Source organism: Ambystoma mexicanum, chromosome 6q (genome assembly GCF_040938575.1).
Source record: "Ambystoma mexicanum isolate Mex_15411 chromosome 6q, UKY_AmexF1_1, whole genome shotgun sequence".
Classification (NCBI taxonomy): domain Eukaryota; kingdom Metazoa; phylum Chordata; class Amphibia; order Caudata; family Ambystomatidae; genus Ambystoma; species Ambystoma mexicanum.
The window spans coordinates 1,311,519,362-1,311,537,390 of record NC_090937.1 but is presented as its reverse complement, the minus strand read 5'-3'; positions in this window follow the sequence as shown (position 1 = coordinate 1,311,537,390).

Below are 18,029 nucleotides of genomic sequence, written 5' to 3'. Positions count from 1 at the left end.
GAGACCAGGGACTGGGTAGGAGTGGGATGAGGGAACCCAGCGACTGTGATGGGAGCAGGTGACTGCGCGCAATACATACTGTCCATTTGGCATTTCTGGGGGGTCCCGACCTGCCCAAAGTTTGCTCAGGGGGCCCGGCCAAAAAAGTTTGAAGACCACTGGTGTAATGTAATGTAATGTTAAGCACCTATGCACTTTTTTTGCACTATTATCTGCACTTTATTCTATAAACTTGAAAATACTAAAAATAGGAGTCATTAATGTTGTATATTTCAGATTTGTTGTCCTCCAGTGGACTTGTTTTTAAGTTTAACAAATGTAGCTTAATAAAAGATACTCTAACAGGAACAATTGTGTGTAGAGTATTATATAGTCTTCAGTTCATGTAAGCATAGAAGACTCCCATATTTAATACATTGATACCAACACTGAGGCAGCAGGTAATGCTGACTGTGTGGGCACTTTGAGATGGGCAGAAGGAGGTTGGCGATGGGTTGGGGGTGCACTATGAGGCATTCCCTATATGTGCAGTCCTGCAAGGAAGGGAGTTATCCTGTGTCAGCCGCTGACTTGCTATGGCAGGCTACCTCTATTTCAGTGGTACTGTGAGAGCAGAATAGTTGAGGTGCTGACGCTGCTAAGGCATGGTATAGTCGCGGATCAGCTATCAGTAACAGCACCAGAGCACCCTGGGAGCTCACACTTCATGGGGAAGAAAGTAGACTGATTAAAGGGGAGTAGGCCACTTTACTGCAGACGTATTTCCACAGTAAAGGATTTTGCATCCCAATTTAAACACGCATTGGCAATGCCAACAGTTTTGGCTTCTGTGTAAGCATGGGAAAGCCATTTGCAAGGAACTGCTGCAGTGGCATTAAATTATCTCAGCTGCAAAATGAAGGAAGTACGTGGGGATATAATAGCAGTGCCTGGCAAATGCATAATACTTATACACAAGCCCAAACTGTTGACTTTGCCAATGCTTGTTTTTAACAGGACTTCAGTGAAGGACAGGCACAGTGATAATAAATCGAGTGGTTGAAGGTAGATCTGGTTAAGACATTTTTATTATAGCAGTAACGTGTTTACTGCTCCAATTAAGTCATTAACTCTGAGACCACCAGCAGGCCCTTCAAGTGCAAAGTGTGAGGGTAAGGCTTCATTAAAGTGAGCTCAACGAGTTCCCATGAGTCAGGCTTTTGGGCGGGGAGGGGCAGGAATTTGGTGGGAATGGCCGTAGGGATTAGCATGGCCATGGGCAGTCAATGGGTGGGCAAATAACCAAACCCCTACAAGCTTTGTGTCGATGCTCATATACTATTTCTCCCTAGCTGTAATCTAATGCTATGGTTTCGGCTTAGCCCAAACTAAACAAATATGGAGTCGCGCGATATCCCTGTGTAATGGGAGGCAATGGTAACAAGCTATCCGCCCCCCACACCAACCACCCTGAGAGTAAAGGGGGAGGGGAATGGGAACGGAAAATAGGGGCCGCAGAATGATGAACTGAAAAGTAGTGACCCCAATCTATTTAAACATTGAAATTGACGCTGCATTGTAGTAGCACCTCTGTTGCTACCACTGCACGGTTCATGTGTTCAGACGAAGGCACTAATTCAACAGTCCTCTCTAAAGATAATTCAACCACAACCATCAACCCAATTGCCAGAGTACACAACACCAGGATCACACCGGGAGGGCTAACCCGTCTTCAGTTGGCACTCTCCACCAGTACACACCAACCCCCATTTCATTTCGAGATGTTCTATGGGCGCCAAAAACTGTAACGCTAACTATTGGCTTCACACAGATGGAACTGACATAGAGGCCGATTCATGGAATCAATGTGCGCCGAAAATATCGGCGCAAGCGGCCAAAAACGTGCAAATCGCAGTGTAAGTGCGAAAATCGCAGGGAAACCAGCGCACATCGATTCATGGAAGTCCGTGCGCGAGAAAAATATTGGATGTGCGCTGAAAAAGTGTGCGGCGCATGCCGGCGCACACGTCATCTAACGGCGTGCGGCACGGCCACAGCAAAATCGCATATAGCGAGGCGCACATAACAAAAGCAGGCGGAACACGGGGCGTAACACTTGGAATGGGGAACAACACGTGAAAATATTGGTGTCACGGGGGAAGTACAGGAGGCAAGTGCACGGAACGCCCACACGCTCGCCTACAACATGTATTCATGGAATCGAGCAGGGCAAACCAGCGCACGGGCAAAGACGCACACAGGCCCAAACACATCCGCCACAAGAAAGCAGGCGGTAGCGTCCCTGCGCCTGAAATGAATGTGCGCCAAAATGTGCGCTAACAAAAAGCACCTATACACAGCCATGATGAATGTCCCATACTGTGGCCCTCTAGGACAAATGACGTGCAAAGGGGTATGCGACAAACATGGACACCCGCTGCATCAAAAATAGCGTGTGCTTGCATTTCGGGGGGTGCGCGGGAAGTACCACGCGCGATTGGCCTGGATACGTGTATTTCGGGGTGCGCGGGAAGTTCCACACGCGATTCCAGCAGGGTATGTGTACCTCGGGGTGCGCGGGCAGTTCCACACGCAAATTCAGCAGGCTACGTGTATTACGGGGTGCGCGGGAAGTTCAACACGCGATTCCAGCAGGGTACGTGTACCTCGGGGTGCGCGGGAAGTTTCACACGCGATCACAGCAGGCTACGTGTATTCCGGGGTGTGTGGGAAGTTCCACTCTCGAATACAGCAGGCTACGTGGATTCCGGGGTGCGCGGGAAGTTCCACACGCGAATTCAGCAGGGTACGTGTACTTCGGGGTGCGCGGGAAGTTCCACACGCGATCACAGCAGGCTACGTGTATTCCGGGGTGCGTGGGAAGTTCCACACGCGATTTAAGCAGGGTACGTGTATTTCGGGGATGCCGGGGCGTACTACACATGAATTGGCCGTGTGGGTCCCCCCAGGTGTTCCCTCTACACCCTCCACGGCCCCTGCAGGCAGCCCACACCACAGGGGACTACCCTGCACCCCTGGTCATGTACTGCAGGCAGCCCATCCGCCATGGCCATGCCCCCCAGCCAACCCACATGTCACCTTGCACTACTGATCACCAACGCACCCTCCACCAGGCCCCCATTCATGTCCCCCTGCACCCCCACCCCCCAGCAGTCAGGGGCACCCTCCACCAGGCCCCCACTCATGTCCCACATGTCCCCCTGCACCCCCACCCCCCAGCAGTTAGGGCACCCTCCACCAGGCCCCCACTCATGTCCCACACATGTCCCCCTGTACCCCCAACCCCCAGCAGTCAGGGGCACCCTCCACCAGGCCCCCACTCATGTCCCCCTACATCCCCACCCACCAGCAGTCAGGGGCACCCTCCACCAGGCCCCCACTCATGTCCCCCTGCACCCCAACCCCCCAGCAGTCAGGGGCACCCTCCACCAGGCCCCCACTCATGTCCCCCTGCACTCCCACCCACCAGCAGTCAGGGGCACCCTCCACCAGGCCCCCACTCATGTCCCCCTGCACCCCCACCACCCAGCAGTCAGGGGCACCTGCCAGCAGGCCCCCACACATGTCCCCCAACACGTCATGACGATCCACAATCATGTTCCCCATGCCCCCTCAATACACCCCCTACGCCACCCCAGTCCGAACACACCACCAGGTATGACATCCACCCCACAATGAAATCAACACCACATGATGCATCCCAAATGGCCAGTCTGCACATCAACATATATCCGTCAAACCCACACAATCAGAGCATGTGAATGATAAAACACACATTGTGACATGCATGAAACCAAAGAGAGAATACCACACATTGAAGTACCAAATGATAATGTATTAAACAGATAAGCAAGGGAATGAAATGGAACAGAAGAAAATGGAAATAATAAATGAAATCCTGCATGTCCAATAAATGAAAAAGATGCATGAAATCCAAATGAAAAGCAATCCAAAAGCAAGTCTCCAAAGTGCCAGTCTGAGAAAATAAATCCAAGGGGCAAAAATCATAAAAAAACATTGATCCATGTGAAAAAAAATCAATAATTCAAATCCATAGTCAAACTATTTACAAAGTGAACATCCAGGGTCCATGTGCCCAATCCTTTAAATGAAACCTACAAAATAAAACCCTACCTAATGAAGAACTATATACAAGAAGTTGGGGCATTGTCCAAGCGCCCCAAAAAAAACCAAAACCGAAATGAAACTTAAAACTAAAGAACTATTTACAAGGGCAGCGGGCTAGTCCGACGCTCACTTCTGGATGTTCCGGGCCAGGGCATCATCGAACTCCTGGTCAATGTCCCGGAGGCGGTCCTCCTCCATGGCCCCGAGGGTCCGCAGGGCCGACGACATGTTCTCCTCCAACTCCCTGCGGATTGCCTCAAGACACTCGGCCCGCCTCAGGGCCCTCCGCATGGTGTTCTTCACCCTGACCATCGTGAGCCGTGCCTCTTCCGCCCGCTGCCGCTCCGCATCTATGGCGTGGCCCAACCGCTACCACACGGAAGACACTTCCCATCCTGGGTCCTCCTGCCCTCCGGCCGATGCCTGCCCCTCCGATGTCGAAGGCCCCGAGTCATCATGGCTCCCACCTCGTTGCTGCTGCTGCTGTGCCTGTGCCCGTGCCCTGGCTCCTGCTGCCTGCACATCCTCCTCCGGCTGGGGTGCAGTCGTTGATGTGGCCACCCCTGCTGGACGTCCAACTCCCGACTGTGGCAGGGATGTGTCCTCCACCAGCCTTGCCGCACGGTCAGAGGCAGCTCCACAGGGCACCCAGGTGACAAATGGGTGGAAAGATGGCACGGAGGACGACTGGCGCATAGGGGGTTCAGTTGAGGAGGGGGTCGGAACAAGCTCCAGCAAACGGAGGAATCCGGACTGGGTGACCCGTCCCAGTAGGCCGACGAGGGCAACGAGCCATTCGAGATGACGTGCAGTCTCCTCACGAAAAGACTGCAGGTCACCTTGCATGGCCCGTTAACGCAACGTCACACCAGTCAGGACAGGCTCAACCCGAACCTGGATAGCCACGTCTGCAGGCAGAGGAAGGCCAGTTGTTGTAAGCTCATCCCCTTCCTGAAAATGGGTCTGGACGTAGGCATCCCTGCTGGTTCAAGATGATGCAGTGACATGATCAGGGACAGGATTGCACACACGCACCTCCGCAGCGGCCTGTGCTGCCTCCTGTCCCTGGTCCTGCACTGCACCACTAGCACCAGTGGAATCCCCACCTCCAGAGCCCGTCTCTGTCGCTTGCACGGCCTCCTCCTCCACCAAACCCCCCACCAACCTGGATGACTCCGTGCCATCTTCCCCCGTCGGGCCCTGTGGGGTCCCAGCTGCCCCTTCTGCTGCCGAGGAGTCCAACTCCGACCTCCGCCTCTTGGACCTCCCCTCGGCAGCTGCGGCCTGTGACGCGGCCCCGGACTCCTCACTCCCTGACGAGATGACAACCTGGGAGGGGAGCCGGCCTTGCGTCTCCGGCTGGCGGTGCGATCCCACCCGCTGTGCTCCACAGCACCTTCTCCGCCCTCTTCATCAGTTGACGCTGCAGACAGGGAGAAATAAAACACAGGCATCAGGGCACTGTACAATGGACTCATACACACATGACAGTTGTACATGAGTGGCATTGGCAAACCTCAGACATGGCATCACAATCACCAAAACACATGTCATTTCAACTCGCACACATGCGCCATACCACAGCCATATCGCAACAGCCAGCACCATCCATACACATACAACAGCATGAGCAGGCAATGGTGAGCCAGACATCACATGCAACACAGGGAGTGCACCACACATGCACACACACCACCACACTTGCATGCATGTGTACACCTCCGCCAACTGTCGCAGTGTTGAGATCGGCATCCATGTCACATCTGCCAATCAGTCTTCCACATCCCGGTGTCACATGCATCCATGTTGCATCACTGTTGCACCCTTGTCAAATACACACACATGCACATGTACACAGTGCAGATACATGCAGCTGAAACCAACATACATGTGTGACATCACAACCATACCTACTTACATACACATTCATTCAAACATGTGTGCACACACATCTGCATTTGGCATGCAAGCCTACACACACAAGCACCATCCATGTCTCACACATGAGAGCCTTCGCATGTGTTAGCCTCACGGGCCTGTACACACACCCCCATACTTGGCCCCATAAAACCACATGTGCAACCTGCACACTACTGGCACACCACCACACGCAGAGTTTACAATCAGTATGCATGTACACTCACCGCTCGACTCAGACGGGTCTGCCTCTCAAGGACCTGGACATGGAGTGCTGGGGATATGCGTTCCAGGACCCTCATCTGATCTTCCGACAAGTGGCCCCTTAGCATCCGCTGCCTTCAAGAGGCACCGGGCCTTGTTCAGGGTCCTGGACCTGAAGTCCTCCCAGCACTTCTTGACATGATGGAATTGTCGGACTGCCACCCCCTCCGCGTTGATGGCAGTCACGATGTCCGTCCAGATCCGAGTCAGTCCTTCCTTGTCGGCGCGCAAACCTCCGAAGAGGGCATCATACTGCCCCAGGACTAGCTCCACCAGGACACCAACTTCGGTGGCAGTGAAGCTGGTGCCCCTCTGCCTCTCTGGCTGGGGGTTGCCAGTGGTGCCAGATGGTGTAGTGCCCGACATGGGAACCCCAGAGGCAGGAGTGGGTGGGCAACAGGGTCCTGGGCCTGAGCTGTGGAGCGATGGAATCCCAGTCGGGAGTCTTCAGGTCCAGCAGGGGTGGTCACAGCAGCAGCACCCCTGGCTGATGTACAGGCAGCAAATGGCAGGGCACGTGGGCAGCAGCAGATGGTAGGTGGGAGCGTGCTCGGGGCTCTGGGGGGCAGTGATTCGGCCTTCTGGGCAGGAGCGTGGTCTTCCGTGTGCTTACGCGTGGCCAGCTTGATACGGAGTGATTTGGCACGTGAAAATCCAGCACGTCTGCATGTAATTCGAGGAAAGGCCCTTAGCGCATAAGCGCGTCAGCACACGTACGCGAATTCATTGGCCAAAAGGCACCCAGCGTGTAGGCGCGTCTATGACGTTACGTGCACGGGCGTTTCCCAAGGCGTGTAGAAAAAATAAGCACGTCCGAGTGTCGAAGCGTGTAATTGGTGGAAAGGGCCGTAGCGCGTATGCGCGTCTGTGACGTGCGTGCTCGGGCGTTTCCCTGTACACGGGTGCATGTTACACCTCCAATGACTGCACGTCACAGTGTCAGCTCGTGTAATTGGAGGATAGGGCCTTAGCGCGTACACGCAAAAGTGACGCTGGACGTGTGGGCATGTTTAAAAGGCACGTGTAGTATGCCATTTCCTTGTATGTGCTTTTCGTGGAGAGCGAGTGGGTGAAATCTGTACTTCTTGTCGGTTCACACGCGATTTACTTCACAGCGTTTCGAGTTCGTACTCCCTGTTACCTCTGACAGCTTTTTTTCTTTTTGTCTTTTTTCTGGCCCTGTTTCCTCAAACAGCGTACACTTCTTCTGTTGTCCTGTCTCCTCAGACAGCGTACAATTCTTCTTTTGGTGGAATTGTTGCCTGCGCGCACACGTGCTTCTTTTTCACGCTATTATTCCAGGCAGACGGTGAGTCGCGCACGTATTTAACATCTGTGCTTGCCCCATGTGTAGCGTACCCCTTCAGAGGTCATTCTAGGCTGCGTGTGACATGCATACGTTCATTCTTGTATTTCTGGGTGCCACAGCGTAGTGCAGATTTATTTTTCCACGCACGTGGTCTAGGAGGGGTTGCGTGCAAGTTATCTCCCTTTTTTGGGGTGCCTGTGCTTTGAGTGACCCGTCATCTTTCCCCAGGGGTCACATACAGCCTTGCTAGAGCACTAGGGTACGCATTCCATCTAGTACCCTACCCCTTTGACCCACAATTGCCCAGGACAATAGTTTACTGCAACTCCCATACGCACAACAACATCAGTGCCATGGTTGGGACGCGAGGAAGTGGTAATGGTGGCAAAGGTGGCCGAGCCTCAAGAGGTGGGCGTGGTGGATACGGTAGGGGATGTGGCTGGGACTTGCAGGGTGCCCCTAGCCCCCAATGTGTGGAGGACCAGTCAGGGACACCCATGACCCCCCCCCCTGGTTGAGGGTAACGTGGCTGACACCATCCATGTTCAGCCCTTGTTGGACCAGCCCATTGTGGCACCAGACCTGGCACAGGGTGACTCCCAGGCTGACTTCCAGGTCAGCAGGTCTAGGCCAAGTGTGGCGGTGCACGTTGGTGTCACCAGGCCACGTGGATCAGGGGCAGCTATGTCATCTGCTGCCCCAAGTAGGCAGTGTGGGGAGGCTGCAGGGGCAGCTGCGGCTCCATCCACCCCAGATATCACTCACCCAGCCAGGACAGTGTCGGTCCTAGTCCATCCTGCTGACGTTCCCCCTGACTACATCACACTTCAGCTAATGCCTGCACCAAGTCCCATGCTCAGTGTTCATTCACACACTCCTAGTATACAGTCCGCCGGGGCTCCTGCCCCAAGTGTCCAGAGCGGCGTAGGACACTCAGAATCCCCACCATCTTCCAAGCAGAAGAGGAAGAGTGCTCGTCCAGTACAGGCTGATGCCCCAGACACAGCTACACAGTCCGGCACCTCGAGGAAGCCTAGCTTCAGTGAGGCCGAACGTGATGCACTTGTGGAGTATGTGTCCGCACATGACCGGGAGATGTTGATTACCGCAGGGTGCAAGACGACACCTGCTCAACGTCAGGCACACTGGCAGACGATCGCGGACATCATAAGTGCCCTTGGAATCATGAGGCGCACAGCTAATGATTGCTACAAGCGCTGGAATGACCTGAAGCGCAGGGCAAAGAAAAAGCTGGCCTCAAGTCATGCCGCTACTCTAGTGACTGGAGGTGGGTCCCCAGCACAGGACATTGAACTCACTCCACATGAGTATGTTGCTGGGACCTACGTCACGGAGGAACAGATCCAAGGCGTGGGAGACCTGTCAGATTACGAGGCATTGTCTGGTGAGTGCACATGCATGTGTGTGTCATCCATGTGCATGGTGTGTGTGTGAGGGCTTCTGATTGAGTGCCAGGTGAGGGTGTGTGTGTCTGAGTGGTTTGGGTCACCCATGTACTACATCCAATACATTCTGCGCACCAGTGTTTGGGTATTGCAGTATCCCTTCTGGCAACAGTAGACATTTGGCCCAACATCACGCCAGTTGCCCTTGAAGTGTCATCTTGCCACAACATTGTTGCATATTTTTCTGTGTTCATTCAGGCAGATTGTTTGCATTCCACCACTTTCACTAGGCATTTCTCAGTCCTGTTGTCACATGTGTGACATGGCTATGGTACATGCCATCTGGCTGATGGCATGTGTCATGTATGTGTATTGGACATGCCAATCACAGGCCAATGTGTGATGGCACTGCTAGCCAGCAAGCAGCAAATGTGGTGATCTTCCATCTTGGTGTCATCAATGTGTGCCATTTGCCTCCCCTTCATACGCAGTGATGGTGCATGCATGGGAGGGTTATAGTCATGTGGGACATGTGTCAATCAAGTACTGGTTCTGTTGCTTCTCAACCCAAATTGTGTGCCATTGTGCTAATGCCTGTCCCCATTTCTTTTCTTTCTTGTCTTTGCAGGGGATGACGCACTTGATACTGCTGGGGTTGTGGAGATGGTGCAGACCCAGGAGGGGTCTCAGGCCCGAGCGGGCACCAGTGAGGGACGTGGTGTGGTGGTGGGTGAGAACCCACACTTGCTGCAGACCCTTCTCTCAAGGGGTGACTCTGGGTGCACCTCCCCCGAGCTCTATTCAGGTGTCGATTCAGATGATGAGACCTATGTGCGGTCGCAGGTAAGTGTTTCTGGGAGGGATTCTGTTCTGTCCGACCCACCTGCACCAGGGGTAGGACCCTCAATGGGGATGTCAGTGTTGGTAGGTCCGCCTTTGGTGGTTACGGATGCAGGGTCACACTCCGCAACATCTGATCCTGTTCCTGGGCCAGCAGATCAGAGGGGGAATGCAGTCCTGCAGCCTCAGGCAGTGCCGGCACAGCAAGACGCAGTTCGCCTTGCCCCAGACAGGTGTGGTGCCCGCCGACGCGGTGGCCGTACGCCACCTGGCAATACCGCATGGGAGCAATCCATATACGGTATGGCAAACCAACAGGCAGCATCAGCCGAGATGATGGCTCAGGTCATGGATAGGGTGGCCACTTCCATTGTCCCCCAGGAAAGGCTGAAAAAGCAACTTCAGCAGGCAACATACTCCTTTTGCCAGTCACACAAGGGGGACATGTTGGCGTCCAACAGGGGCAGACGGGCGGCACTGGAGACTCTGCGGGAAGCCATTTCTATAGAGTCCCAGGGCAACAGCGAAGCCCTGAGGGTGGAACTCCGTCACCTCAGGGTGACTCTTGTTTAGCTTGAGGCTTCAACTGACATGAGGACAGAACAGCAGCTGGGGCAACTCACACGTACGCTCTCAGCTGAGATGCAGGCAATTCGGGAGGAGGTCTGGACATCCCGTGAGTTGTTGCATGGGGACCTCCGCACGATAATCCTCCAGAATCAGACATTCCACACCCGCATGCTTGCTGCCATGGAGGACCAGACCAGGGCTTTGTGTGGGCTGCCTCCCATAGTGCCACCACCTCCTGATGCAGCTGCAGAGGGTGGGGAGAGCGACAGCAGCGATTCTCTCACAATAGGGTAGCCGTGCAGGCCATGAGCCCATGGAGGTGTTTTTTTTCTCGCAGAATCCACACAGGTGGGTTTTGGTGTGCACCCTGTCCTCGGACCTCCTGGGTGGCCTCCCCCACCCCCCTGGCCCATATATGGCCATTTTTGATTTTTGATTTTTGATTTTTTTAACAGTGTGTTGCCTTGTGTGGCTCCCGTGGGCATCCGCTGTATTGTGGCTGGGCACATGCAGGCTTGTCCTGAATTTGGGTTAGATGCTTGGGTTTGTGAGACACACACCCCTCCTGCTTCCCATTTCCATGGGTTTGCAAAGGGTGTACCCAAGTGACATTGACTTACACAGTGACGTTGGACTCCCATGTGCTGTGTGGGCAGTCTGTAGTCAATACTGTGTATACATTCCTAATGCATGTTGTTGTTGTATTGTACACTGCATGGTGTATTGATATGTGCCTCTGCATCCATCTCATCCTCATGATTTGCAGGTCCATTCCTCATTTCTTCACAAGGCCCTCTACTTTGGAGATGGAGTCCATGTTGTAAGCAGTGCACCTCCACTTTTGCGTGGCGGCAACACTACAGTTTGAAGTGGTCGGAGTGCTGGCATTATCAGGTAGTGTGACTACCAATTTTTTAAAATTTGTACTGTCATGTTTATGGTAGGTTTGAGGTTGTGTAGCTGATTTGTATTATTGCTAAATATTTGCTCATGTGTGTTGTTGGTCCTGCATTACTGTGAGCATTTCATGTGTGGCAGATTTCCATTAGGGACACTGTACTCTGTGACACTTGTGTCATGTTGTGGGGATTACTTTGTTTGCTCTCACATGGCATGACATGCCATGGTGTGTTGTGTGGTGGTGCCTGGGAGGGGTTGGGTGACATGGCACTGTTCTCATGTTGTATTTTGCAAGTGGGTGTTCATTTTTGCATAGAAGTGTGTCTTTTGATGACACTGCATTGGTGGTGTTTGTGTAGGTAGGGATGCACACATTGTAATACTTCCAGGTGACCAATCTCAGGCTGCTATGGTTGTGAAAGTTGACTGTCCCTTCATTCGTCATCATTGTCAGATTGAGGCATCATTGATTGTCAGATGGTATGTGCCAGGGCTGTGTGCACTCCACAGGGGTGTGATTTCTATGTGAAGTAATTAGCCACCAGCTGCGTACGGGCTGCCTCACCACGTGCCCTTTCCCCTCCCATGCGCAGCGGGCGTGCATGTGGTTGGGGATGTGGGGGCACCACCATGTCCACAGCCAGGCCCAGGCGTGGTGCAACGTTGTGCAGGACACATGCTGCCACTATGATCCTGCACACTACTGGGGGAGCATATAACAGCTGCCCGCCAGAACGGTCAAGGGAGCGAAAGCGTAACTTGAGCACTCCGAATGTGCGCTCCACTATGCCCCGGGTGGTAATATGGGCTGTGTTGTATCTTACCTCGGGAGGCGTGATGGGGTTCCGAATTGGCGGCATCATGTGGGTGCTCAGAGGGTAGGCACTGTCCCCTGGGGAGGTGGTGATGGGTATCATTAGTGGGGTAGTGACATTGCTCTGTATCTGACATGCATGCATGTGCAGTGGCATTTATACTCACCAAGCAGCCATGCATCGCCATGCCGCCCAGCTTCCATGTCCCGGTTTAGGGTTGACATTCTGTAAATGAAGCTGTCGTGGGTGGACTCTGGATAGTTGGCATATACTGAGGTGATGATTCCCTTGGCATCACATACTACCTGGACGTTGATGGAATGCCAGTGCTTTCGGTTTCTATAGATGTGCTCAGATGTCCCGGGGGGACGTACAGCCACATGGGTGCAATCAATGGCACCTAGCACTTTGGGGAATTGTGCCATCCTGGGTGGCAGCCTGCCTTTCTGCAGGTGTTCTGGGCAGGTATATGTGCCTGCAGACCGATGGGCGTGCAGTGATGATGGCCAACACCTGGTGTAGGCACCGTGACTGCGTGGCCTGTGACACCCCCCCCCCACTATGGCACTTGTCCGCTGAAATGATCCGGTAGCCAAGAAGTGCAGTACATTCAGGACCTTCTCCAGGGGGGTGAGTGCTTGGGAGCAGAGGGTGGGTGATGTGAGGTCATCCTCCCACTCACTGACCAGGTCGAGTATTATGTGAGGTGGACACCTGTACCTCCCATACACCTGGTCATCAGGCATCCCAAAAAGGCTGGTTCTGGGTGTGAAGATTCTGGCCCTGACTATCCTCCTCCTCCTCCTGCGGTATCCCACAGCCACTGCTGCTAGGAACGGTATATTCATCCTGGCGTCTGAGCTTGTTTGGTGTTTGCGCGCACTTCTATGCTGCGCGGGTCGACGTGCGCCTGCTTCATGCTGGCGTACGTGTTTCCGGTTTGGACCGTCTTTTTTGGCGCGTTGTAGGCGACCGTGTGAATCTTCCCGCCCACCCCAGGAATACACGTAACCTGCTCTCCCAGGCCAAATCGCGTGTGGAACTTCCAGCGCACCCCTGGAATACACGTACCCAGCCCAATCGCGTGTGTAACTTCCCGCGCAACCCTGAAATACACGTACCCAGCCCAATCGCGTGTGGAACTTCCCGCGCACCCCGAAATACACGTAACCAGCCCAATCACGTGTGGAACTTCCCGCGCACCCCTGAAATACACGTACCCAGCCCAATCGCGTGTGGAACTTCCCACGCACCCCTGGAATACACGTACCCAGCCCAATCGCGTGTGGAACTTCCCGCGCACCATGAAATACACGTACCCAGCCCAATCGTGTGTGGAACTTCCCGCACACCCCGAAATACACGTACCCAGCCCAATCACGTGTGGAACTTCCTGCGCACCCCGAAATACAGGTACCCAGCCCAATCGCGTGTGGAACTTCCCGCGCACCCCAAAATACACATACCCAGCCCAATCGCGTGTGGAACTTCCCGCGCACCCCTGAGATACACGTACCCAGCACACTCGCGTGTGAAACTTCCCGCGCACCCCTGAAATACACGTACCCAGCCCAATCGCGTGTGGAACTTCCCACGCACCCCGAAATACACGTACCCAGCCCAATCGCTTGTGGAACTTCCCGCGCACCCCTGAAATACACGTACCCAGCACAATCGCGTGTGGAACTTCCCGCGCACCACGAAATACACGTACCCAGCCCAATCGTGTGTGGAACTTCCCGCACACCCCGAAATACACGTACCCAGCCCAATCGCGTGTGGAACTTCCCGCTCACCCCGAAATACAGGTAACCGGCCCAATCGCATGTGAAACTTCCCGCGCACCCCTGAAATACACGTACCCAGCACATTCGCGTGTGAAAATTCCCACGCACCCCTGAAATACATGCACCCTGCTGGAATCGCGTGTGTGACTTCCCGCACACCCCGAAATACACGTACCCTGCTGGAATCGCGTGTGTAACTTCCCACGCACCCCTGAAATACACGTTCCCTGCTTGGCGTTTGCTGTTTGGCAGCCCTGTAAACTGGTCCAGGGTTAGCGCAGCCCTTTGCGCTGTATTGGGAATTTTGATGGATTTTCCTTGCGTGAGGGCGTTCTTGGGGGCGTAACTGGCGCTGCTGCAGGGTCGCTGCGCCACTCTGCGCCACGGCTGGTTTTGGAGGCTAAAATCCATGAATACGCTGTGCGATGAAATGGATTTTATCGCATGCGGCTGGCGCAGTCTATCGCACGGGAACAGTGTGCGCCAGCCGCGTGCGCCAATTTTGTGCGAAATTCCATGAATTACCCCATTAGTTTCGTACCTCGTCCTTCTTTGATCCTTGCACACAGCACAGTGCAGCACCTCGCGCACCAAGTAAGTCCTGTTAAATTTCAAATGATGCTTTCCTTTCCCAATGCGCCTTACTGCTTTGCCTAGTTTATTTTCCTTGACAGTTTCTTTTACCCTCAATCATGCTATTTTCAACATTACACTCTATAAATATCCATATGCGACGGCCGCATTGCACACCGTATCCTTGTATTGCCTCTAATGTCCTTTCCATGCAGCACTTGTTGCAAATATACCTTCACATGCAATCTCTTGACTTTTGTTCAAAGTAATATCACTTTACACCTTGCTGCCAATCACACACTTACCGATCATATCTTTGTTCACTTCTCTCTGTATCTGACAGTCTACACTCACGGTTGCAGTTGCTGCCTGTTTGTTCGTCATCCTGTTCCCAGTTCAGTTTACTTTAGTTATCAGTCTGGGTCCCCTATTTGATCCTTTTTGTTTTGAACCCCTCCTTAGGTCATCACTCATATTGTTTTTCAATGTCCTTTTTAACCAGTCATTTCTCTTTACACGCGTGGGTTAGTGTTCCCCTCGTCGCCAAATGTTGTGTACCTTCTACATTCTACAAGCCACAACAGTGGGAAGGAACAACATGCTAAGTGTGAGGAAGCAGGAGGACTGGGCAGGGGGGACCTGGAGCCCTGTAGACTTCAGATGGACCCAGGGAGCCAGTCATTGTGGCAGAGGAGGAGTTATCAGGGGAGGGGGAGAGGAAAGGAAGAGGAGAAAAGTAGGGCCTTGAGCTTCTAGAACTTAAGGAGATCCGGCTTAAGCCTGAGAGGGGCAGGGAGACTGTTCCAGAAGCTGGCTTCTGTGGAGGAGAGGGATCCTCCACTCTGTGCTTAGAGAAGCGTCTAATCGGCAGAGAGTTGGAGCTAGTAGACTGAAGTGTTCTAGCAGGGAGGTATGTTTGGGAGAGAGAGTTGGATGTAGCAGGGTCCCAGGCCCCAGAAGCCTTGTGGATGATGCAGAGGGTCTTGCATTTGATCTGAACAGCAACCAGGAGCCAGTGGAGAGACATTTGGGCTGGAGAGATGCAGTCCCTATGCTTCAGGCCAAGGATAAATCCTGCAGTCCTATTTTGGATTAGTTGAAGTGGGCAAAGAAAGGATAAAGGAAGATTGAGGTAGAGGCTGTTGCAGTAGTCAAGCCTAGAGAGGATCAGAGCTCTGGAGACATAGAGTTTCTGGGGGAAGGTGAGGAAAGGGAGAATGCCTCTAAGGAAACGTGGCTGATAGTGGGACTTCTTGGTAATGTTTGTGATGTGAGGAAAGAAGGAGAGAGAGGAATCAAAGATGACACCAAGGTTGTTTACCTAATAGGATGGTGAGGGGAGGGGGCCCATAGAGGGCAGCCAGAGGCTGGTTGAGGGAAGGTGGGGGTTGGGGTCCCAATGAGAAGGACCTTAGTTTTACTGGCATTAAGGTAGAGATCATTGGAAGCACACCATGACTGATGTAGTATCCCATTGCTATAGGTTATTATTGTTGTATCTGTCTTATGCTATATATTGTTTGTTTATTCATATGTGCAGATGCCTATAGATATGGAACATAGAATGTTGTAGGAAGAGAGCATGCTAGAATGTTAGGGTTGGAAGAATGATGCACTGTAAAGGTTCAGTTAGGTTCTGTGAACTGTGATGACCGGTGGGTTTCAATCCTCATACTTGAATAAATCTTTTAAACCATCAAATCCGTGTGAGAGGATATTTCAGTGGCGATGAGGATGGGATTAAGAAAGAACGGCAACCACTGAGTAACCGTTCTTCGTGACAAGTTTTTCATTTGATGGATATCCCCCACGTTAAGAAAGGACAAGGTGTTTCTGAAAGACTTGAACTGGAAAAGGAAACAAATTGAAGGAAAGGAAGGCGTCTACAGAGAAAGTAAGTCAGTCGCTTTCCTGCGATACAAGTTCTTATGCGATTAAGTGAGCCATTACTTTGAAGATTGGAAGGCACAAAGGTGTGTCAGAGGCTTCGTCTAGGCATACCCTCCGCAGCCGCAAGCTTAAATATTTTGCACGCGATGCTATTGTTTACATAAGTTAAAAGTGAGCCTTCCCAATAACGGCATGATTAGTTGCGTTGTCAAAGGACATCTACTGCAACTGCAAGTTTAAGAATTCTGCCTGCGTTACCATTTTTCATAATTAAGGCAATCATCATAAGTGGGGTGCGCAAAGAGGAACGTGACTGAAATATCTCATAATTGCCAAGAGTTCAAAAGCATCTATGCAGCACCATCCCACTCTGTATTACTTGAATGTGCATTATATAAAGCTACTTTGCTTACCGGTGCAGCGTGAGCTTCAACGTTCTATGCTGGCTGTGAATTGAAATAAGGCAAAGTTATGTTCCTCTGTTAGAGGAAAGGACCTAACAAAGTAACAAAACGTGCCTCCATTTTGTGTCAATCACTATGGTAACGCTGTGTATGCAATAAAAGCTATTGCATTACACAAAAACAATGCAAATAAACTAGTGCATCGATCTGATGTGAATTCAAACTGGAACAACTTTATTTACAGTTATAAACATATTGATATCACGAAACAACTTACATGGGATTACCTATTAAATGAGACATTGTGAGAACTCTGTATGAATGTGGTATTGCACACGACTATTATGCAAGAAACAAAGTTGTACATGTTACAAGAATAAAATAAAAGGAAGATGATAATCACACAAGTGAAGTAAAACAAAACTGTTAATCTCAAAGTACGGTTATTGAAGGAAACAGACAGAACTTACATTCGTGTATATTAAAGAAATTTGAGAAAGTCATAAATAGCATCACAAAACTATATAGAAAGACAAAGGCCATAAGGAAAGAATATAGCCAGTCATTATGCAGGGAATACCACCTCCTGATTATTTCTTGAAAACAAAGGGCAAACCAAATATTGCATGGAAGCGTTGGAAAAAAAAAGGTTTGATCTTTATGTCCTTGATGCCCATGGACTGAATTTTTCAAATGAAAGAAAAAAGTGTCTTTTGATACATTGGCCTCATTACCACCCTGGTGGTAGCCGTGCCTGTAAAACAGGCATGGCTGCTGCCGGAGTTGCATTTTCCCGGCGCCCACAAATGGGCAATTACCAGGTCATTAAGGCCTTGCTGGATCCGGTATTTTCCCATTCCATTCCTGCCCATAGGGCTCAATGGGAATGGGGAAGCCGGATGCACAGGCACCGTTATCAACGGTGCCTGTGCATCTGAAATGCTGTGCTCGCGGGTGCCTTTCATTCCGCCAGGTAAGACCTGGCAGAATGAAAGGCACCTGCGAGCACAACTCAGAGTTTGCCGGTCCGGATACAGCGGTACCAGTACCGTTGTATCCGGACCGGCAAACTCGTAATGAGGCCCATTGCTTGGGAAATTATGGGCAGGAACAATTCGAGAACTTACCAGCACTTTCTGAGGATGATGCGCTTGGTCTTACAGAGTATGAAAAATGCATTAAGGTATTAGATCGCCATTATGAAAAAACAGTAAGCCTTATCTTAG